Source organism: Eretmochelys imbricata, chromosome 3, assembly GCF_965152235.1.
Source record: "Eretmochelys imbricata isolate rEreImb1 chromosome 3, rEreImb1.hap1, whole genome shotgun sequence".
Taxonomy (NCBI): domain Eukaryota; kingdom Metazoa; phylum Chordata; order Testudines; family Cheloniidae; genus Eretmochelys; species Eretmochelys imbricata.
In genome coordinates this window covers 71,767,426-71,793,113 of record NC_135574.1, presented here as the reverse complement: position 1 = coordinate 71,793,113, position 25,688 = coordinate 71,767,426, and the positions used below count along the sequence as shown (strand labels likewise).

At 38.6% G+C, this 25,688-nt stretch overlaps 1 protein-coding gene across 7 annotated transcripts in view; it reads left to right on the top strand.

The window, feature by feature from the left end:
* EPHA7 (EPH receptor A7) overlaps nucleotides 1–25,688 on the top strand; it is a 178,043-nt gene that overhangs the window by 73,554 nt on the left and 78,801 nt on the right. The gene's annotated exons all lie outside the window — the stretch shown is intronic.

Sequence of the window (25,688 nt, the reverse complement as noted above, 5' to 3'; positions counted from 1 at the left end):
CTCATATCAGGATAGTGAAATGGTAAATTGCTTGTTGATAAAAAAATGGTCTTATGACTCTACTGTATTTTGCTTTGTGGCATGATCTTGGGAGAGTGTAGTAACCCTGCTAGGAAACTAACCACCTGAGGTTTAAGCAGAAGTCTTAACCCATGCAGTAATTACATTTGCTAGGTTTCTGAAGGAATTCTAAGTGGCAAATAGGAAATGAATGTGTATAGACTGGTTTAAGAAATATTGTTAAGTAATGTTTTAAAGTATTTCTCGTAATTTATATGTCTTTTTAGCACTTTTTATTGATCATCATAATCTGGATTTTTTTAATGCAGATATTTATTCTTTTCTGTGGAAGCAAGCATTCACTATACCAGTGCATTTAATCATAGTCTACCCACTTTGGTCTCCATAGTGAATTGAATTCAAAGGCTGTGTGTGTGGGGGGGAGGGGGGATGGTCTGTGGCGATAAGTAAGAAAAACAGCCTTGAAAATGTAAAATGATTACTATCTTTTCAATAAAAAGGGGCTATACTTTTTTCTAATGCTGAGATTGCCTGTGACATTTCTAGGTTCTGTGGATCACAGTCCTCAAATTTAGGCTTTGTCAGGTTCAAGTATTTCCACACTGATCTGCCAATATACCTAAGTTCTTGCCTATAGGAAATCTCTGTTTCCATGTTTCTTCAGCCTTTGGCCTTTCAGTTGGGATTACGAATGTAGACTAATTACTGTCCAAAAGTTACCCCACTTTGCTGCCTTTAAATCACTTGCTTATGTTTTTTTTAAGTTGCCACCAATTTAATTAAATGGCTGTCTCATTTCAAGCAAACAGATGGACGGTGTTCAGGACTGGATATACATCTATTCTGAGCTATCCTATGGTGAAGAAAATTAGAATCCTCTGGTATTTAGCTGGCCAAATGGACTTCCATTATATGTACCTTGGTGATCCAGTCGCACACCAAATATATAAGAGGAAGTGTGGTCCAGTGGCTGAATTCATAGCTGAGATGGAAAAGACCTATTAGGTCATCTGTTCTATCTGTCTGCCAACATAGGATTGTTCCTAGTACATTTTCTAGTATTTTCATAGTCATGGATTTATAGATTTTAAGGCCAGAGGGGATCATTATGATGATCTAGTCTCATATCCTACGTAACACAGGCTATAGAATTACTCCAAGTGATTCCTGCATCGAGCCCATAACATCTACGATAAATTCTGTAGCTCATCCAGAAAGACATCCGGTCTTAATTTTAAAGCATGTAAGTAGCAGAAAATCCACCATGTCTCTAGGTAAATTTTTTAAGAGCTCAGGAGTTGAGAGTCCTGGATTCTGTTTTTAGCATGCTTGCTCTCTATGGCTTGTTGTGTGATCTTGAGCAAGTCACTTAGGCCAACATTTTCAAGTGCCCACTAATTTTGAAAGCTCAAATTATGGCACAAAGAGCCTGATTTCAATGAAGTTTTGGATGCTAATCACTTCTGAAAATCAGGAGCTAGATATCTCTGGTTGGGCAATCAAATAGTGACACATCATGGGTCTGGTTTTGAAAATTTCGTGTTCAACCTCTGCACTGCAGTTGCCCCGTCTGTAAAATGGAAACAATACACGCCCATCTTTTAAAAATCACTTTGAGATCTTCTGATTAAAAGTGCTAAATAAATGTAAAGTATTTTTTCTGTTTCAACTACAGAAAACCTTTTAAAGAAAAGACTAGCTTCCTTCGTACATTTTTCAAGGACAATTATATTCACAAAAAAGGAATATTCTCATTTACATTATTTTATAGCAAAATGTTTTGCTGCATAATGCTGATTTCTTTGGTTAAATGAGGGGGGAATATTTTATATGGAACAGATTGATTATTATAATTGAAAATGGAGAGACTGGTTACACAAAGGAGAGTGTAATGCATCTGTGCTCCTGTTTTATTTTTACCATGGAGAGAAGACAAATATTAGATTTATTTATAGCCAAGTAAACTAGAATTCATGCAGCTCTCATTTGTGACTGTGACTCTTCTATACTACTTGCAAAAATTATTCTTTTTGTATGCCTGTATTGGTTTTTGTTTGTGTGAATGTGTGTATGACTAAACCCTTTGAACTTCCTATTGTGTTGTCACGTTAGGTGGCTATATGTAATAACTGGGCATACCACATGCATGGAAACTTGCAGTAAGATTTGCCTTTTTTGTGACTGGATCCCTGGGGCTATCTTCCCAAAATTCAGATAATTGTGTAATGATAATGTGACATTATTTATACAAGAATGGGCTTACAGAATACTTTCTGCTCATTAATCGGCTTTTATTCTCCCACGTATAACAGGATCCTAATCGGACAAAGAGATCATGTCAGGGAGGGGGATGCCAAGTTGGCTAGATGTTTAAGATCAAATTATTTGTTTTTGTGAAATAAATATTAGTGGAGGAGGTATGTAAGTGGATAAATGGCAGCGTCATAGTGCTCGCAATGTGTATGTGTGACGCACAGCTGTTGGATCTTGTGTTTAAAAGCTGTGTGGTGGATAACAGCAGATGCTATGTGACGTCGTTATAGGCTGTATCCACAGCCATGCAGCCTACTTTACAAAAACAAAAAAAGAACATAGAAGTGGAAATGCAACAATTATGTGAGCCCACAGGTATGAGCTAGCAATTTCCAAAGAACATGAATCTAAATTGAGGTTTACTGGTATGAAATGTGCAAAATAAACTCTGATCCTGCAAGTTGATCTATGCAGACCCCAGCAGCCACCAGTCTTGTAGGATCTTGTAGATTATACTCCTGTATAAGTCCCAGACACAGTGGATGAGTGCATTGGCGAGGGAGGCAAAGGAGTGGTGCACTACCCACCTTGTGGGACCTGTAAGAAAGTTGTTCATGGAGGGTGAAATTCACCTATGTTTTTCATAGGGGCCACACAAGGCTTATGCACCATTCAAGACTCCATTAAATCCTCAAAATGGGGCTGAAATGGTGCCTGGACCTCATGTCATCTGTCTGCACGCAGGCACATTTCAACGTGATTCAGCACGGAACACAGGGAGACCAGAGGAGTTGAGAGAAGAAGCAACTATTGTAGCTTTTTGGGTCATCCCTCAAAAGTACCCTTATGGAGAACCACTGTAGGTCCTAAATGAATGGCCTATTAGTAATTACAGTAATATACAGCATAGTCGTATATAAGATTGAAAATGTTACAAAATCAAAAGCGTTTATAATAGGTCAAATATATGACCTATTGGTAATTTGGTGACTATGTATTGCTAATTTGCGTATAGCCCTCAATTTCTTTTGCAAAATACATCAATAATTAATTTTTTTATATGTAAATGTATGCCAGTTAACTAGAATTGATACTGATACAGAATATTGGACCAAAATTTAAGTTGCCTGATTCCTGCAGACAATCCCACTGAAATCCATACAACCCTCTTTTCACTGTTGAAATGCTGTTTGGATCCAGGAGGAGACTTGCATTCAACAGCGTGGTGCCACTGAGGTCTTTGTGAGTGCACTTGGGAATGCATTTGTTCAGATGTAAGTTTCAGTAGGGTTGGTGAGCTTCTTTGTCTTACACCATCCTCTTAGTCCCTTTATGACTTCCTGGACCACAGTTGGTCTTGGGTTAGTGAGAAATTCACCTTTTTGCACACCTGGAATATCTTCTTTCTGACTGATCACAACTCCGATCAGTCAGATCCCCCTCCCCACCCCCGATTTCCTACTCTCCCCACCTAGCACCCACAAGACTACAAGGAGTTAGACTCCTTTTGTGCAAACTTGATATTTATCAGGTGTGCAACTTAGGCTACTTTGGCACTTAGGCCCCAATATTTACATCACTGATAATTCTATCCCATATAATTGGAGTTGTCATTTAAGGGAATTATATATTTAAGCAGTCATCACATTTTTTACCAATGTGTATCATTACCAGTGTGTTTTAAAATTGCCTTATTCTGCATTCTTTCTTACCCAATAAACACTGATGGATCACTCTACATTTTAAATGACAAGCAGAAGCAATAAATAAGATGTTGGAATTTTAGTGGCCTTCCCCCTCCTTGCACAGGCTCCTTGCCCATGTCAGAAATTACCAGACAAGTGCTTGCTCTGTCTCAACAAGTGAAAGTCACCCAGTAGTTTTGTTCTAAGCCGATTCCATGTGGCCAGCCCAAAGCATTTAAAAATCCACAAGTTAAGCCCCCCCTCCCCTAAAAAAGATTAACTTAAAACTCATGAAATTTTTAAAAATAACAAACTCAGGCTCTTTTTATTTGCCTTTCAATGTTTGTGCTTTCAGGATTGATGTTTTCAAGCTTTTCTCTGCAATCATTAGGGCTAGAACTCCCCCCCCCCCATTTTAAATGAAAGCTGAATTTCTGATGTAATTATATGATTCTAAGAGCTGGGGCTTTAAGAAAAACAAAAAATATCATGACTCACAATACAATCATGAGAGTTGGCTATTTGACATAAGATAACAAGAAATGAAAAAATGGATAAAACAATTAAACTGGTTCTAAAATATCCCTCTTGTAAGGTTGTGTGACATGAACTGTTTCTAGCATTCTTAGGTACTTCTGCAGTCTCTCTCATTATGGGTATCTGAGCCTCTGCATTGTCCTTCACTGCCTATTGCTGCTTCCCATCCTTTTCTCTCCTTGCTTCTCTTGACACTTCCCAGAATTGTTGCCCATACCTTTTCCCCTCCCTTTCCACCATCCATCCTGTCTCATCCCCTTCAACCTTTCTTCTGCTTACTTTGGAATGTCTGCTCCAGGTATAACTATCTCACCACTATCCACATCCTGTTTTTGTCCTCCTCCTCCTCCTCATTCTCTCTGAAATCTGACTCTCCTTCTTCAAAATGAGCTGTCTCATAGAAGAGGCAGTAAGCAAGAAAAGGTGCACTAGAAGAGCTATTGGTCTCTTGCTCTCCCACTCCTGTCTGTTGCCTCCTTCCCTGTGACTCCCTTTCTGCCTTCCTCCCTAATAATGTTCGCTTGGTTATGTACTGCAAATGGCTTCATATATTCAGTCCTTAACACTTACATTTGTCCCTCAATTTCACATCCACACCTTCTGTGACTTCAGCTCTCACCCGGATGTCCTGTCTGACACCTCAACTTCCAACTTGTTGGACCTTACTTCTTCATGTATTTTTTCAGCCTGATTAGTTCTCCCACAATTAAAATGGCCACTCCCTGGACTTTTTCTTCATGCAGCACTGTTCCTTTTCTACATCTGTTCCCAGTTCCTTTTCTCTGACCACTCTCTGATCTCTCAGTATTGTGCAGTAATCCCCAACCCCTTAGCCTTCCATGCTTTAATCCATCAACATCCCTAAATTCTCTGCTGCCTTTTATCCACTCTGTCCCTCCCTCTGCACTGTGGATTGCTTGGTCAGCTCTGTTCTTTCTCCCACTGTTGATTCCTTTGTCCCTCTCTCTTACCACAAACTCCTGCCCTAGCCCGCACTTCACATCCTCTTCCTCAGCTCTGCTTATGTGCCTCTGAACACCTCTGGAGGAAATCCAGGAAGTATTCAGACTTTCTCCCCTATACATTTATTTTTTTCCCTATTTTAACACTGTTTCTCCTCTCTCATTGTGTTCAGAACTTTCAATCCCCACCACATCTAATGTCTTTCAACATCTTCCTCAAGTCTGTATCCTCCGTAGCACCGTAAGCCCAGATTTTGCTAACTACTAGAGGTGCTCAAATTTTTCCAAATGTTAAGTTTTGGGGCAAACTGTTTTGTCAAAAAAATTTCATCTAAAGAACACCTAAATATTTTTTTCAAAAAAATGTCCAGCTACAGACCTGGTGGAAATTTTTCAATAATCAAAGTTTTTTGACTTGTTTCAAATTTTTTTTAAAAAACCCACAAATTTTGTGGGGTTTTTTGTTTGTTTTTAACTGGATCAGCAACCCGATCTACTAACTATTTTAAGGAAAAAATTGACAAAACCCAGCATGTCCTTTCTCCACCCCTTCCCATTCCTCGTTTCCAAACTATTAAGTTTTGGAGTGGAACCAATTCATACATACCTTAGTGTGCAGCTGTGTTCCCAAATGCTTCACATGTTTAAAGTTAAGATGTACATAAGTGTTTTCAGGATTGGGCCCATTATCACTAAAAATATGACATTTTCTTAATAAAGCCCCAGATTGTGTGCAGGGTAACATTAATAAAACAGTTCTGTTGAAGCTGTAGGGATCAGAAGGGTACACGTACTGATGATTATATTTTGGGCTACCATTGTGTTTGGTTTTTGTAATAAGAGTTAGAAAACCACTGCTACTTCTGTTTATTAAAATAATGTCCAAGGTGTATCCTAATGTCTTTTGTTTATTTTGCATTTTCTTCAACCTTGCATACACCCCTGTAAGCCAAAGGATGGACAGGATAGTTCTTTAGGAACTTTGTACAGTCTGTGTCTTCACTTGTGTACAAGTAATACTGTAAAAAAAATTGTTGGCTCATTTTAGTCATTTTTTCTCTCACTTGCTATTATGCCTTTTCTGCACATTTTTAAAATTGTAAGAAATAGATCAGGTTATTTCCACTGAAATAAATACAATTGATCTAAATCACTTTGTCAGATTAATATTACATGTATTTTACAGGAGGTTGTATCTAGTTTTATGCCTGAATGAAGCTTATGGATAAAAACAATAAAAAAATTCCTCTGTCTGAAACAAAGACCACCAGATCTGGGGAAGGAGTTTGTTCATTGACTGATTATGTCAGTCAGTGTAGCATTTTCGTGGAAGATCCACAAGATTAAAGAGATACTTAAAAATGCTAGCTAGGGCATTATTATAGAATCAACCCTAAATATTATACTAAGAGTTTTAAACCATCTGAAGCATAGTAATCAATCCACTGAGATTTCAGTCGCAGTAAACTAGAGTGGTCAAAATATGTGATTTCCAGGCTGTTTTGATAGGTTAGAAATCAAAAAAGCCTGAAAGGGCAAAGATTATGTTCTTGAAAACTTGCTGCAGAGCATGGGATTTAAATTTGTTTTAGGTAGATATTCCCAACTAAGAGGTAGAAAAGAAACACGGGGGCAGATGTTAGTCATGTCATGTAGGGTCTGATCCTGCACCACTGAAGGAAGTTCTGTAATTCGCTTCAGTGAGAGACAGGTCTGAGCCTTAATGCACTGGCTAGAAGGCACTGATACTATAATGTTGGGTAAGAGTTAAGGAATAGAATATAATAGAAAACTCACTTTATGTCAAATCTTACTACTTATTGCTGACTACAGCTGTTTAAAGTTTTCTAAACTTCAGTATTTTTTGTCAAAATTAGATATTTTGATGAAATATTGGCTTTTTTTTTTTGCATTTTTTTTGTTCAAAAATGTTTCCCATATTTTGACCAGCTGTACACCTGACAGTTTTCTAGAGTAGGGTGCCACAGTCATTTAAAGGAATACAGTAAGCACCTGTGGCACAGCATATATGAAATTTATATTAACATTAATAATAATAATAATTAATAATGGGCTACTCTAAGGAAGTAGGAGATTGGCTTATAAATTTGCAGCTGAATTCTGTGTTGCCAGTTACACAATCAAAAAGCAATGTGAAATAGAAATAGATAATCAGACCTCGCAGTGTGACTGTTAAATGTTCAGTCTTGTGCACTGAAGCTACTTTTCACTTACTTTGTGCCTTCATTCCTCCTCCCTCCCCAAATTTCTTAACTAACGTCATAAAATGGTGTATAGGACACACAGAAGCAGCATGTGTCAAAGAACATTGGTTTGCTGATGGACTATGCAGTGCTAATACTGAGCAGTGATTTCATGCTGAAAAATGGCTTTGTCCTCAACCTTGACTTACGTGAATTTAACTGTTGGGCAGTCAGATTTCCCATGCCTCAAGCGTTTTTTGCTTTGTCTTTTTACTACATGTTATCTCCCGTTAGTGTGGGTAGAAGATGACTCTGTATGGAGAGTGAATTTGTGTGGGGGGGTGGAGGGTGAGAAAACCTGGATTTGTGCTGGAAATGGCCTAACCTGACGATTACTTTAGATAAGCTATTACCAGCAGGACAGTGGGGTGGGAGGAGGTATTGTTTCATATTCTCTGTGTATATATAAAGTCTGCTGCAGTTTCCACAGTATGCATCTGATGAAGTGAGCTATAGCTCACGAAAGCTCATGCTCAAATAAATTGGTTAGTCTCTAAGGTGCCACAAGTACTCCATTTCTGTATGGAGAGATTATGAGATGGGTGAATTGGCTTGCGAAGGGAGTGTAAGTAGGATATCTGAAGATATGTTATGGTGCGCTTATCTACACTTAGCAGGGGATCGAGGAGTGGCAATTGCTGCATTGGCAATTGATTTAGCAGGTCTAGTGAAGACCCACTGAATTGATCACAGATTGGGCTCCCGTTGACTCCTGTACTCCACATGAACGAGAAGCGCAAGGGTAGTCGATGGAAGAGCATCTTCCGTCGACATAATGTAGTGTGGATCCCGCGGTAAGTAGATCTAAATAAGTCGACTTCAGCTACGTTATTCACATAGCTGAAGTTGTGTAACTTAGTTCCATCTCCCCCTGTAGTGTAGACAAGGCCGATGACTCTCCATAAGGGAGGTAAGACTTGGCACATCTTCAGTGAATCCCCTTAGCTCCCTTTGAGAAATTTCCAAAGTGGGAACAAAAGTGGAACATGAAATCAAACTTCTTGGCTGAATAACACCAGCTCTGTTGTGGACAAAGAGAGCATTAATCATCACTCTGCCATGGAGTGTCACACACATATCAATAATTATTTACTGTTTATATTTATCATACACAAGGACTCCATTGTGCCAGGTGCTGTACAAACACAGAACAAAAAGATAGTCCCTGCCCCAAAGAGCTGACAATCTAAGTATAAGATGAGACAAATAGCTGGAGATGGGGAAGTACAAGGAAACAATGAGACAGTGTTGGTCAGCCTGATAGACAGTGGTCTCTCCAAGCCAGAAGCCTGTTGTCAAATTTTTGTACGTCTTGTGGAAAAAGGAGTGTTTTCAGGAGGATTTTGAAGGAGGATAATGGATTAGTTTTGTGCATATTCTTCCCAAATGTGAGCCTAGGAGAAAGCATGAAGGTGCTTGTTTGAAAAATTAACAAGTGAGTATTGGAGGCAGCTGTCATGTACCACTAAATTCTGCTTGGATGATGCTGTAGACCCAATTTTAGCATAATTTTGGGTGGTTCCATCTAGTTAATCCATGATCTACCTACTGATTTAGGAAGTAGCTATGTTATTTTCAGTCTTCTTTTAATGCACAAAGTGGCCAGCTGTGGAAATGAGCCTATTTAAGTATTTGGCCATTTTTTGTGTTCCTTGGGCAGGACCAAAATGTGTCTAGCTTTGTTGACATATAGACTATTTGGTTATATAAGCGAGAACATGCCTGAGTTGATATTAGTGCTGCTGTTTGGAGTCTGTGCATTATTGATCGTTGCAGATACTTATTAAATTACAGATACTCAGCTACTGATGTTGTTGGGCCTTACATGAGTTCCTCCATTTCAATACAGAGACACTATTCCATGCCTACTTCAGCACCACAGTCATTCTTTTTTTTTTTTTCTCTCAGCCTCAGAGACTTATGGATCTGATGGATTTGTGTGTGTGTATGTGGTCTCCTAACTGTTGCTGGAGCAAATCAGATTATCCCTTTCAATCAGGTGGTTGGTAAATTCACCAGCATCTCACATTAACTCTGAGTTCTGTAGAAGTCTATCTCACCACAGTGAAATGTGCAAAACCAAGGCAGGCTCATCAAATACAGAATCAGTGACCACATCCCAGTGCAGCTTATTTTTATGAAGTGCAGCTTACTATCTCCTTTGTAAGAAGGTAGCAGTTCCATAGGCTAATGTTTCTGGCAGTAAAGTCATGACCCCACCTCCTTTTCTGCCTGTCTCACTTAGGCTATAATGAGCCACTGGGAGTGCAGGGATGGAGCAGTCCAAGTAGGTGCCTAAGGCCATAGAATAAGTCAGGGGCTCAAGTGATGACTCTTACTTGCTTGGAATGTTTTACACATGTGTGCACCTGCATCATTATGTAAATAAATTATATATCAATGATCATGAGCTGTATAGAAGTACTTATTCTGAAATGTTGAAGTTCTATAGGACCTGTGTCATATTAGCTAAAGCATTGTAGTGGTTATATTTATACCTAATTATTGAGGAAAAATAGTATAGTGGAGAAAATAGAGGGCTGGGAAACTAGAGATTTGGGTTGTATTCTGGGTTCTGCAGCAGACTTCCTGTGTGGCCTGAGTATTTACATTTAGTTCCTTTGCCTCAGTAGCCTCATCTGTAAAATAGAAATAATAATACTTAGCCTATCCTTTGTTTTAAGGATTTACGTCTCAGGATTTGCAAGGTATTTTGAAATTTACCAGTGGAAAAAAACAATGGGAACTTAAAGTATTATCAATATAATATATAAATATTTTGGTTTATTGTGTTTGAATTATACTAAACTCAAGATACTATGTTAACATGATTTCAAAGAGCTAACTGAAGTACTGGAAAATTTAGAATTAAAATGTTTCACTCGTGTTTTGCCTAGTAAAAACAGAGTTTTAAGAGCAGTGCTTGATTATAATTGTGGTTAAAAATGATGTGAAATGTTTTTTGACCCAGAATTTCCTGAGTTTTGTAGGTTTATATCACATCCTTGGTATTGGGGGGGGGGAGAGGGGTTGTAGTTTTTTTTTTAATAGTAAAAGCTCACAGTCACTCTTATATAAGCAAATGAACACTACTGCTGAAATATACTATTGCAAATGCATAAGCGCTCTCGTATCTGAAAGCATAATTGAGCTTCTATGTAGTGAATTAAAATTTCTTTAAATGTAACATCCCTACATAATAAACAATGTGATGATAGAGGCAGTGCACTGTAATGGTCTCTATGGAAGTCTGTCAGTAAAGAAAAGAAGATGGTTCACAGAGGGATAAGGAGTTTTTACATTAAGCTTAAATGAGAGAGTATCTGTGTGCTGGGATACCTTCTGAGACCTTTTCTGCTCAGCTTATGCAGAACACCTTGTCGAGTTCTGGGAGAACACTAAGTCTACAAGTTCTAGGAGGGATAGATTCCTCACATTGATGCCTATTTAATGGATGCCCGCTGTGATGAATTTGTCCAATGTCAATGTAGGCCAAATGTGCAATGAGGCAATGGTTTGAGAGTGCTTTGGGTAGAGTGCTTTGTTAAGGTGATGTTCAGACAACTCTCGTGAGGATGTTCCGTCCCATCATCTAGTTCTTAAAAAGCAGATCCAAGTGTGTTTATCTAACACTTAGCTCAATGAGGTCTAGTCCTGATTAGCCGTAGCATATTATAAATGATTCATAATAGTAATAATAATAGCGCTGTCGCTGCTTAAAGTTAAACTCTTCTTGCTTAAGTGGCAGCAGAGGTGCAACTTCATAGAAAAAAAATGTTTTGGCAAGGGATCCAGAAGTGAAAATGCATGAGTCCATGTTGAGAGAGAGAGTAAATGTTTTCTGGAAGGCAGAGGGGCTATATCATCATTTCTTCATCCTCTGCTTTCATGAGCGCTGAGTGATGAGTATTATAGAAAAAAAAAGATATATTAAGATTAGATAAATCTGCTGCTTTTGGATCCAAAAAACAGGTGTTCAAGACCTCGCATGGACAGTTTTCTCCCAGTGCTTTTCTCCAAGCTATCAGACTCAATACACATTCTTTATTGGATAGTACAGTGATATTGGTGTTTCTTTTATTGGTTGAACTATTTTTGTATAAATATGCATTTCTATTATAAATTCTCACTGGTAAAGTAAAAATATATAATTGGATCTAGTTCTAGGGCAAAATCTGTGGGCAATCTGAGAAAGCCACGGTGGGAAGCTGCAAATTGAGAACAATAAAACTGTTATCCTGTATTCAGTATTTAATTTCAAGATACTAGATGCTGATTATCTTCTTTGCTTCATTAGTGATGAATGGAAGCAAATTTGATGCAGACAAGCAATCTGGTGGAATGATGCAGAGCCATCTATGAAAACATCTGTACTAATCCACCAATGCAGTAAATTATAGCTACAAGCAAAAGACATTGATCCAGGAGGATCATTAACAGCTTTAAATAACTGATCCAAGTAATAGGGTAAATGAGAGAACATAATCAAGACTTGACTTTTTAGAGCTGTCAATTACAATTGCTAAAATACAGTTTCTACATTGTTTCAATTTCAAATACTTCATGACTTAAGTTCATTGTATTCTATTGTGGGCAGCCAACAAGGTTCAACGGAATAGTAAAATCCACAGGAAAAAATTATTCAGCCATCCTGCACTCCATTTACCAGGAGGTCAGTCACAAAGGGAGAGATAATTGCTGCAAGCCAGCAAAATTAATTGGGGATGAGCCAGAAAGAATGATGTATGTTCTGTGACAATGTACGTGACAGAGATGTTTGTACAAACCTGTAGCTGCTTGCCTTTTTGAGGACACAAGGACAGAAGAAGGAGACCTGTGAAAAACAATTAGCATGGCTTCAGTGTGAGCAATTCTTAATTATCCATAGCATGTCGACAGCAGATAATTAGTGTCCCAATTTTTAACAATATTTGGTCATTAACTACAGCAGACTAGAGAAGAGCAAGAGCAGAGACATTTGTCTGAGCTAAGTGTTACATAACTGCACCCGCATGTGAACACAAGTCAACTAAATCATGCTGATGATAACAGCATAGAAATCCTGCTATTGTGTGACTGATTCAAATGCACTAAGTTGTAATGTACAATAAACTACATTTTATGTCCCTTTATGGTAAGCTGTTAAAACTGAGATATCAACCCACAAAACAGAACAGGCTTAAATGAAATTTGTAACTTAAAGCTCTCTCTATAATGCACTGCCTGTTTGTCCTTAAACTGTTAAGGATTCTTGTCAAAGCATACCACAAACAACGTTGGCCACTTATCTCAAGTCACTTCAGTATTAACAGATTTTTAAAGGCGTGGTTATGAGCTAATTACATGCAAATCCAAATAATTTATTAATTAAAAAAATGATGAAAAATCCTTATAGAACCACAGTTTGGGGATGCCCCCCTTCTTCATCCCATCTCTCTCTCTCTCTCTCTCTCTGATACACATACACAACCAACATTTTAAAGTATTTTCTGCTCTCGTTTTCTCCTGGGCTCAGACTATATTTCCTGGTCTCTGTAGGACAAATTTTTCAGTTCTGTTGAAGTCCGTGGCAGACCTCCCAGGATATAGCCCTATAACTATAATTTTCTGTTTTCCATTTCTCTTCCTTAGCGCTATATCCTCCAAACACTTAGACATATATGAGGACTTTTGTTGCACACTGTTGTCCCAGCGAGTTCCATATACCACTGGTGTGTAAATATTTGTAGACTTAGACAGAATCATGTATATGAAATAAAGAACTGAGTGATAGCATTTCAGAACCAATGTATTGAAATTACTTCTTTCTCCAGAAGCCTTCAGTCGAATTGCTCCGGACAGTCACTGGTGTAACTAAGTTTCTTTAGTTGCGATCTGATTAGCAAGAAAGAAGGAATATTGTACTCTTTTGTATCATACAGGGTATGTGTACAATGCAATTAAACAATCACAGGGCTTGGACTGTAAAACTGGGATGTAGATTTTCGGGCTTGGGCTGGAGTCTGAGCTGTCTCACTTTTCCCTCCTTGCGGGGTCCTGGAGCTCAGGCTTTAGCTGAAGCCCAAATATGTAGACTGCAATTTTACAGCTCTGCAGCCCGAGCCCCGCAAACCTGTGTCAGCCGACATGGGTGAGCTGCAGGTGTTTTAATTGTAGTGTAGACATATCCATAAAGGCCCGTGGGATAAATCAAGTAAAGAGTTTTAGGGCTACATTCTGCCCTTCTATGTGTGGCATTCCAAGTTGGTTTGTGGACCTTTATCTCAATTCCCGTCAGAACCATAACATATTAATTAATTAATTGTAGGTTACATATTTAATATCTTTTGAGCCTTTGCTAAGGTTTCATTAATTTTTGAGAAAGTACTAAAAAAAGAGATAAGTAGACAAGAAAGTTAATGACACATAATCAGTGTTTTAAAATGCCCTAAAAGGCTATTTATTTAATCATAATAGTACATGGTTTTTAAGATATTTACTACTAACTGAACAAAGGGACATTTTATTCAGTATATGCATATGTAGGGATGTCTTTAAGGATAATTAACTTGAGTATTTAAATATTTAGTTTTATATAAATAGATATGATATATGAATGGCTAAAATGTGAATAAGAGTATAAAATATTTGTTTTATTCATTTTTTTCTTTAGATATAAGCAACAATAAAAAGATGCAATAGATAAAACTCGAGGTGCCCCAATGATTAATGAGACCAATACTAATGATTATCCATCTGCAATACGTATTCATAAAGACAGCCAGTAGTATTAAATAAATATATACAGATAATTGTAGCTAGCCGTTCAATCAGAGCAACAGAACCCTCCCTCTCCCCTTCCCCGTTCTCCCTTTTTCAGGAACATAGGCTCTGCTTGCCCAGAAGTTGTCAAGTTCAGGCTACCTTGAACCAAGATGGGGAGCAAGTTCTGAAGGCCTGGGGCCCTCACCAAGAATGTTTTTTTGGTGGCCTTCTATGTTTTAAATGGGGGCAATCCATTTTGAACACCTCTCAGGTGGTCTCTCAGGAAGCCAGGTCTCAGCCAGTTTAGGGCTTTATAAGTCAAAACCAACAATTGAGGGCACCAATAGGCAGGGATCCAGAGCACTAGTGTCAAGTATTCCCAGAGAGAGGCCCTGCTCGGTAGGAGTGCTGCTACATTCTGCTTTAACTTTGGTCTCTAGAGTACATTGTAATAGTCTAATCTTGAGGGAGAAAAGAATGGATAATGCTGGAAAGTTCCCCATCTAAAAATAAAATATGGCAACCTCCAGGCAAGGAACAGATGGTACAAAGCTGATCTGGCTCCTGCTGTAATGTGCTTATCTAACAGCAGTGGGAGGTCTAGAATCATCCCTTGGCTGGGAACTGTGGTGACCAATGCCTGACACATTCCCTAAATTAAAGGGTCTGATAGTACCTCTGCCAGCAATTGTTTGCTTCCCCAACCCACCGTTATCACTTTGATCTTGTGTGATCTGAGCTTCAACCAGCTGCCTCTGATCTAGTCCCCAGCCTCAGCTAGATATTGACTGAGGCCCTGAACCACATTGCCCAAATTGTATGAGATAGAGTCATACAGTTGGGTGTCCTCGGCATACTGATAAGACTGCACCCCATGACTCCTTGCAAAGACTCCTAGTGACCCCATATATGCTTTGAATGAGGGTGACAGAATGACACCCTGCGGCACTTGATTGCTCTTCAGGAAGAGGAGTTTTTGTCCACAACTGCCCACTGAGATCTCTCCAAGAGAAAAGAATGAAGCCTCTGGAAGCAGCCCAATCATCTCCCTCTGAGGTCTGCAGATGAGACAACACCACTTTGTGATAAATGGTATTGAAGGCAGCTGATTGGTCTAATAATATCAGCATAGACATGTATGAGCAAAAATACTGACCATAAGCATTAGATATTTTAAAGTTGTGAGTGGGCTGCATCTAGCTTTTTAAAAAGAAGCACCTTATTTGTGTGCAGTTGGAATTTTGTATCCTTAGTTGGAGAAAGTCTGTATTCTGCCTTTCAGCTAAGAAACACTGTAGCCATGTTAGGTGCCACTAAAAAGATTTCTGCCTCTTGTGAAGCTGCCATGACAAGTAAGAGCTTGATCTTGCAAACTCTTACTCACATGAGGCAGACTAATCCTTAATGAAGTCAGTGGGATTACTTGAATGGAAAAGGATTATGAGACTCAGATCTTGCAGGATTGGACCCTGGGGCCTCAGTTTTAAACACAAGCAGCAGCAGGATCAGTGCCTAAAAGAGAGAGCAAATTTCACTATGTGAATTAACAACAAAATAAAATTTTAACAATAGCGATAAACAGGGGTGCTCAGAGTCCAGCTTTCTTTAATATAGAGTGGCAACCATCACAACTACAGATCGTAGCATACATTTACCATCTTGATGCAAACAATTAATCTTAATTTTAATGTGCAATTGTTTTGTATAATCTTTAAGACTGTATCTACACTGCTCTGCAGTTAGGACTACAGGCATGTGAATAGAAGGGTGCACCAAAATGCTACACTGTAATGCAATGTTCCTAGTTTGCATTAATGTAGTCTGGTTAGAAGAGGACTGTGTTAATGCATTCTAGGAACCTTTAGTTTGCACATGCAACATCTACATGGAGGTTATAGTGCAGCACTTTGGTGCACAATGTTGTTGACATCACTGTAGTGTGAACTGAGGGGCAGTGTGGACAAACCCCAAGTGAAGTTGAAATTCTAGGACATTTTGAAGTCTTTTAAAGACCTATATAGAAGGTGATAATTTTGTATCCCTGATTATTCTATAGGCTTAGTCCCTTAGTAAAATTCTGTATTATAAGGTGGCCTTTCTGTTGAGCTATCCTAAGGTACTTTGCAAATTTTCAAGTTAGGAATATGTCAAGTCACTCAGCAATAAGTCAGGAGACAGCAAAGGAAATTGATTTTCAACTGTTAATGGCCAAGTCCTATCTGGCTGTTTTGTCTTAACTAGATAATCATTTATAGTGAAAATTATGATTTTTCAAATTATTTTAAGCCTAGGAATATTTTTTCTAACTTCTTTTTGCGGATCCGTTATTCCTCACCCCCCTTCCCCCAGCGCTTGTTGTGTCCATGATGGGGAGAAGCTCCCTCAAAGAAAGCAAACAGCTTTGACAGAGGGACATCTTAGAACAATAGCATTTATTTTTCAATATGAAACGTGTTTTGTGTGCATTCTTTTAACTCTTGATATTCCACATACCATATCTTAACTGAAAACTGAATACTTTCAGCAACTCTTTTGCATCTGATGTCCTGTGAAGAGTAACACAGGCAAGACTAGGATGCCTTCTTATCCTTCCTCCAGAAACAAATAAAGTCCTGTTAAATATTAGTGTGACATTGGCAGACCAGGTGCTAGCTCATGATAAGGTGCCATGTCTCCACTGACATATACATAACTGGAGCCAGTCTGGCTCACCTGTGTGTTAGTATTGTAAAGGTAAGTATTAGAGTTATAAGAATGCGTTTAATGTTTAGACTTCATTGAATGCTTGTGAGTTGCTTCATGCATTAGCCTGGCTTGTAACATCTGTATCTCATATTGTAAGGTAATATTTGGGCATTTACTCCTGAGGGCATTTTGTGCCAAAAAATTCTGTGCACGGTATTTTAAAATTCTGCAAAATTCTGCAAATTTTATTTGTCAAATACCTGGTCTTGTTGCTTTCCTTTGCTTCCCCATCATGTTGGGAACACTGGGGCATGGCCACTAGGTAACTCAAGGGGATGGAAGACCACGAGTGTCGATGAAGCCCCCTCGCACTAGGCCCCGGTGTCCTCGGCCCCCCGCCCCTCCTGCCTGGAGGCACTCGCAGCAGCTCTGCATACTAGGCCCAAGTGTCCTTGGCCCCCCCGCCTGGAGGCACACACAGCAGTTATACTGAGAATCTGCAACAATATGTTGCAGAGTCAGACTGCCTGAAACTAAGCAAGGCCAAACAGGGGAGATATGGAAGAACAATGCTGAATAAAGCAGCTTTATGTATAGTTTAACAAATGATACAGAGAATCAGAGAACTAGCTGGGAACTGGATTGGCTGGCTATATGGATACTTGGGGCAGCTTGCTATTGGACAAGTATGCTGGAAAAAAGGATGTATAAAAGCCTGTGTAACTTCCTGCTCTGTTGTGCAGGATTTGAGATTTTATTCTCCCTGTACCTTTTTGCAGCTACAAATAAACTTTTCTGCTTCTCCACCCCGTTGTAATTATTGGGTGCAGCACACCGGGTAACGAACCAACTCAAGCTGTTGTTCAGCCTCTCGGCACTGGGTGCTGGCAACAATCAGAAAGTCATTTTTCTGTGGTGAAGCAAAGAAATCGGTGGGAGACATAAATTCTGTACATGTGCAATGGTGCAGAATTTCCCCAGAGTATACATTGTAAATCTGTGTTACTGTGTAGATCACCAGACAGGAGAGAGACATTCATTGGAGTGAAATGCTGGTCTTCGGAAGGTGTTATGTCCTGCTTGAAAAGAAAGGCCTATTGACACCAGACAGGCTATAGTGCAACATTAAAGAGGAAAAAAGACTTTGTTTTACTCTGTCCTGCTCTCCCCACATGAAGTGAATCCCTCTCATCCGCTGAGTTTGCAGCTCAAAGCTGAATGGAGGAAGGAAATAACTCCTAACAAGGAGGAACTGTATCTTCATGCAGCTGGGACTTGGGGGAGGGGGAGCAGGCAAGGATGACTAGACATAAGCAAAAGGTCCATGGTGCTTAGCCTTGGTTAGCTCCAAAAGACATATAGAGCTTGCTTATTACAGAATCTTCTGTTACTTTTTGAAATTTAAGATTGGAACTTGTGGGCATATATGTGTGCATGCTTTAACCATGTAAATAACTCTTATTTCTTTTTCCTATGTAATAAATCTTTAGATAGGTTTATTATAGGTTTGGATACAAGCTTTGTCTTTGGTGTGAGATATAAGGTGCAATTGACCTGGGATAAGTGACTGGTCCTTTGGGATTGGGAGTAACAACACTATTCAGGTAAGGGGCCATGTATCACAAAGGTAGGCTTACCTGGGTGGCAAGACAGAATTCCCAAGGGGACTGTCTGTGACTCTGTGTTAAGGCTGGTGTAATGCCTGTGGAGTTTATACTTGATAATTGGTTGGTGAAATTGAGTATAGAACTCACAGCCAATTTGGGGTGTATGCCCTGGTTCTTAACAGTCTAGCCTGAGGTTGGTACTCATGCTCTTGAGCCACTGCAACACAGCTTGACCATTGAGTTTTTCCATTTAATGGTTAACAGAATCATTTCATATTAGTATGTTTGCTGCATGACTCTTTTAGGCCTAATCCTGCTTCCACTGAAGACATTGGCAACATGCCCGTTGCCTTCAATGGGAATGGTATCAGGCCGTTCTCCTTGGTTCAGTTTTTCACTCTTGATAGCTCTAATGTCAGAAATAGTGTCATTTAAACAGAGTAGGAAACTGATGGTTAGTTAATCTGCAACACAGAAAGGAAAATACAAAGCAGATACAGGTGTTCCAACTGGAAAGGTGCTAAATCACCTTCTGTGAACTTCTGTCTTGTTTCACTGATGTTTCGTTATTTTCTCAGAGCCAGGGATGAAATGGACGAATGAATCTTAATTGCAGTGTCCTGGTGGCTAAATATCAGACAGTTCTCTAGATGGGTGCTTGGTAATCTGACATACAGAAACGTTTTTGCTTCAGAGCTTGGTTGGGATCTAGTTATAAGTGAAAACATGTCGGCAGAGGTAAAAAACAATCTCTCATTAGAATGGGTCAATTGTTTGTGTTTTTAATGTAATCAATAACCATTAAGAAAATAGAACTACATACGATATTGCATACCTAATCAATAACCCAATAACAGATATATTTTGGTACATTGCTTTATTGAACCAAAAATGATTTCAAAGTTTTTTTTTTAAAAAAAGCACCCAAATGATTGGACTTATTTGTATTGCTTTCTCTCCTGCAATTTCAAAACTTTTTGACAAGCTCAGATAGTGTGTTATAGTTAAAAAGCCGAATTTGGGATCGAGTAAACTAAATTTCAGGTGAATTTGAACTTTCTGTTGCACCATTTAACATGAACAAAATATTCATCTATTGCCAAAAGTTGCATTCTTTTTTTAATCTCTCAATTTTATATGAGAAGGGGAAATAAAGGATAACGTGTGAATTTTTTGTTTTTTAAAAGGGCCCAGAGTTCTCCTTTAGAACAGAGAATACCTATTTGTTAAATATACAATAATGCTTTCTGGAAGTCTGTGAAAATCTTGAATATACTTTTTGTAGAAGTAATGTAATAGCTTGCTGTTTCAGGGACATTGTCTTGCTATAAAACCCATTAAAGGCAATGGGAATCTTTCCATTGCTTTCCATGGGCTGTGGATCAAGCCCCGTAAAATGATGGTGGAGGTGGTGGTGGTTGCTATTATTTATTTTATTATAAAAGTTACATAGAATGAGCCACAGTCCTATTCACTTTACTCATGTGAGTAATCTCATTGTGGTGACAGCATTTAATGGTGGGATTATATTAATCTTACAGACAATGTAAAATAAAGTAAATGTGCAACACCAATCAATAGGAAAATACATTTTTATAAGTCTGAGGAATTGCTGTTAACAACTGGGCTACATGTTCCAGTACTCTTTGACCATCAGATATTAAATCTAAAATCAGCCTGCTGTTTTTCTTTCTAAATGTCTATACAAAGAGACAGATCTTGGAAACCTTTATTCATGTCAGTAGTCCTGTTTGAGTCAAGGACTTTATGAATATATATGGATTTGCAGAATCTGGCCAAATGAGGGCCAAATCTTGTATTCCTTCTGCATTCAAAAATACATTTACTTCAATGTATCCTCCTTCCTCAGTGTGTCTCAAGAGGAGCTTTTGACATGCCAGGATTCCACAGTGGATTCTTATGGCTGTAAAAAGTAAAAGGCAGTGATCTTCTTTAGAATTAATATCCCATTGGGAAATATCACCTGCCCTGTTATTGTAAAACATTATTTCTTTTACTGTTGTTGTTTCTGGACTGTAAATACATGTATTGATGTTAAAGGGTTAATGACAAATTTCAGAAGACTTTATTAAATAGCAATAATGTGAGATACTACTTGTGCCACTTGATTTACCTAATTTATAACCCTGTTTGATTACGACAGCATGTCTTTCATCTGTAAAGATTGTACCCAAGGGACTAGTCAACTTATTAATTCATCACTTGCCTTCTTTTATGGTTGCAGTCTCCTATTATGGCACAAAAGTAGAGAGATATACTAATCTGAAAGCTGCCAGCCAACTGGTTCCACTCTAGTTGACCTTTTGTTTGCAGGTACAATCCTGATAACTTTTCTATTGGTTTCTCTTTCTTTGAGGTTACATTACAATCTATTCTTTTGTCTTACAGTACTATGATGAGAGCAAGACAGCGTGAATTGAATTCAATGTCTGCAGTTATTGTAGCTTCTAAAGAGGAAAGGCTGCCTCAAGTTAACCTGTAGCTCTTTTTTAAAAATGCCTTTTGATTTATCTGTCACCTGATCCATTAGCAATGAATAATTTTCATGGAAGGTGCACTTTAATTACATTCCCATTTGACTTGCATTATCATGCCCTATCTAGGTAATTAATCTCGCCAAGTATCCAATTTCGGCCTTTATTGCAGGCAGGCAGACCTTCTAAATTATGTGTGCTTGAATGGGCATTGGGCCTGTTGTTAAACCAAACAGGCCATGAAACACTATTTTGGGTGCTCCAAATTTTCTTTACAATTTATCCAGTAAGATTTTTCCTTTTCTGTGGACTGCTGTAGCTCATTGCTGTGGTTGATGCTATCAAGCCTTTTAGAGTTTACAGAAGTTAAACTCTGTAGCAGATACTGACTGAAGCACAAATGATTAAAATAGCAGAATCCCAAGAGCCATGCACTCTTTGAAGTAGTAGTCAGCAGGCAGTGAAACTAGGTATAAAAAAATATTTTTTGGTCCTTGAATAATTTATTGAGTTCATAGCATAGCCAAAGGTCTACTTTGTAATTGGTGCATTCAGAGGTCATATTAGTATTCCTCCTACCACTATGAGATTAGGAATTGCAGTTGTGTTTAGTTTTGAGTTTCAGTGCTCTGTGGGGTGAAAAATAGAGTTTTAAGAAACATTGTGCCCTGATCCAGCAGATTAATGTACATTTTTTGTGAGGATGGTTATTCTAATATCTTATTAATTGCTACCTAGAAATAGTAGCTAAGGACTCAGGTGCTAGAGACCTACAGAATGTGGGAAGCTGTGGAGAAAATACAGTCTTTCAGAGTAAAAATGAATAAATAAAAGAGCACAATTAAAACCTTATAGTTAGGTTTCTACTTTAATGGGGGAAATTCTATATCCGTCTTGTGAAAAACTTCTTAGTGCTTCTAAAACTGTTTATTTTTCCATCTTGAAAAAGAAAATTATTTGATCTGAGTTTTAATTAAAAGGAATCCAGTTCTAGTTGCTCATATTTTAACTAGAGTGACCCAAGCTCCTTAGCTCATATCCAGTTCCTATCTTCCCCAGAGTTCAAGGTTTCCAGGGGGTCATAGTCATAGAGTTTAAGGCCAGAAGGCTCAAGGTTTTGGACTGTGTTTTAGAACTGCATTTGGGAAGTATCAACATTTCTGAAGTCAAAGACCAGTTCTTAGTGGCAGTTTTTAAATTAGTTGTAGCAGGCGGTTTTAATAACTTTAGCATAATCCCCTAAAAACATATAGGGAGTTTAACAGAGATGCAATGGAACTTGTAATGCTCCCCCCCCCCCCCCCCGCCCCATTAAACTTTTAGAATAAATCTTCTAAATTTTGGTTTCAAGACTTTTTTTAATAGAAATCAGATTGTCTCTTCAATCAGAATAGTCTTATTTTATTTGAAAAAATCTTTTTTTCATTTTATCAGGAGTTCCCCGTACACAGAAATCTTATTGAAAATACATTGTTTACATATAGAAAATGTAACTTCAGTATCTAAAGTCTGAAAAAATTTAACTGGATCCAATTTTGGGGGGGGTGAGGGGATAAAACTGGTCTTTCGATTGTTTAACCCACATCACACCCTAGTGTCTCTAATTCTCACTGATAGAGAGAATTACATGGTTGATACAGAGAATTAAAATGTACTACTGTCCAGTTAGCTAACATTTAAACACATTTCCTACAGCTTTAGTCATTGCTTAATGAATCACTAAAACCAAACCAGTCCACTTAACTGAACATAACAAGGAAAAACTAAAAATAGTTATAGCTTTCTCGGTGCTCTTAATTTCCCCCCCTTTAATTACCATCTCTCTTAGCAACTATGGTTAGTGACAAACTGATCATTTTAATGTTACATTTAATCTTGAGTGAACAAATTTTTGTACATGCACTCCCATTTTTCTGTATCTCCAGCATATTACTTGTTTTCTAAAGCACCGTGTATGAAGTAGGCAGACTTAGAATAAAGCCTGAGAAGGGCCCACTGACAGGTTGGGCTGTGAAAGATTTTGAACCTGTGTGTAGCATGAGGATTTTCTCGCTGTCTACCGTCTCTGCACCTCTTTGGAGGCAATCTGGTCCCTTTATTGCTGCCTCTGAAGCTAAATGGTTTTCTGATTAAAGCATTGGACTGAGATTCAACGAGATCTGTGAAAAATTAGTCAGTCCCACAGACTTTCTGTGTTACTTTGGGTAAGTCATTTAATCTCTCTGCACCGCCATTCTCCATGTGAAGAATGGGGGTAATAGAACCTTCCTACATCAAAGGGGAGTTGTAAAGAAAACTCCAGTATTGATTGTGTGGAGCTCAATACTCAGGTGTGGGGGGCCATATAAGTACTTTGAGAGACTGAAATTCTCAGTCTTCCTGCAAATTTGTTGTTTATAAAACGTAAACTAAAATTGAGCATTTGTAGTTTTTTCCCTAAGTTGCAGCTTTTGGCCTCCCCTATTCAATAACAGGCAAATCCTGCCTTGCATAGACCACCTCCCTACCCCCCCCCCCCCGCCCTTGTTCTTTCCCTAAAGCCCCAGAAGGTCCTGAATGCAGCCCCTACCTGCTGCAGAGTAGAGCTCCATAGAGGTACCCTGAGTTCTAGTGTGCAGAGTTGTAGAGCAGGGTTGGGTGAATATCACCACAATTATGTGGGGAAGTCTTAGTGATTATCAGTGTCTACTGAAGCCTGAGGACTGTGGTAGAATGCACAGAGTAGCTTAGCTACTGACTGAAGCCTGGAAAGAGGACTAGCCTACTTCCCCCTACACATGCCTCTCCCCGTCCGACCCTGAAATAACTCCTCTGCACGCAGTCCATTCTTTCATGCTCTGCACAGATAACGCGATTTAGCCCTAAGGTGGTGCTTTGTTTTTGTTTTTAAATACATTCACTTATCAAAAAATCTTGTGATTGTGACTTTTTTAAAATAGTGTACGGTTTCTGGAACTTTGTTTTTAATCATTAATCATTTTGACACCTTTTTTTTTGGCAACCTGGTCCTTGTGATTCTTTCTGTACTGTTCTAGGTCAGTCTCCCATGGGAGAAAAGTGAGTCTTGGAATTGTGGATTTAAAATTGAGGCATTGATGTACTCCACTACTCCTTGTAGGCACTTTATTTAGGGCCCTCTTTTGTTGTGGTTAATAGTTCACCTAATGTACTAAAATAACATCAGTCACATTAAAGTGATCTTGCACGTTTCACTCCCCTGCTTCCTCTCCCCCCCCAGTAGGCAAATAATTTGGCTTGATGTAGAATCACTGCTGTTTATCTTTTGTATGAAAAGGCCTTAGGATGTTATATACCATAGATGTCCCTAAAACTCAGATATCACGTCTGTCACCTTCCTGCTGATTTGCCAAGTAATTAAAAAAGCTCAAGAGGTTTTTCAAGCATATGAGTATATATGATCGATAGCCTGTATCTGAGCTGGTATGAGGTGAGGCAACGTTACATCTACTGCTGTTATAAGATGAGGCAGGTTGTAAAATAGCAGCTAAAATGATTGCAGATTTTGAGCTCAATTTTATAACTTTCATTTTTGCTGTAAGTCTCATTAAAGTGAATTACAGCTTCATAAAACAGATGTGGCAAAATCAGGCTGTAAATATATAGCTGACCATTATGTTTACGAAATCATTGAGTTTTGCTTAAGAAATCATGGAACACTATATTAAAAAGGTGTGCAGTATAAAGAAAAAAATCCTAATTTTTTATTGCATACATCTTGTCCCTTGATTTTAGACAGTAAATCCAAAAATGAGGAGGGGAGGGATGAGAGTGAAAGAGAGTGTGAGGGAGCAAATGCTAAATTGCTTTGCAGTTTCAATAAGAGTATAGCTTTTCAAACCTCTTTATTCAGAGACCCTACCATAAGCACTGAGTGGACGAAAAGAAATCTGGCTTTCTCAGTATGAAGACTAAAAAGACAGTAATTAAGGCATAATGAACGTCAAGTTAATGACCTGACCATAAGCTAGCTTCTCATTGATTAGATTTTTCACTCCAAACTTTCTCAAAATTGTAGACTCTGCTTCTTTACGATTGCAAGGAAAGGAAAATATGTAGCACTGGGTTGGATGGGAGGGGAGGGAATAATAAAAAACCTGTTCCCAAAGTCCCCATTATTTCTTTGCCACTGCAAAGGAAAATGGGCAAGAATTAATTGCAAGCATTTTGGCTAATTTGCTATCAAATGTGCACAATGTACAATGGATTACACTGTGCCTTATTCTCCCAAATGTTTATTCCAAAATATGTTAAACCCTTTAATACGAGCATCTGCTGTGTAGCCTTTTGCTCACAACAAACCTTTTACTATCACACCACCTTGGGACCCAGGAGTGGTTGTGACCAGTTTACTGGTGTATTTCTAGTCTTTGCTTTTTTCCCCCCTTCACCAAACTGCTAGTTCTCCCAGGCCTTT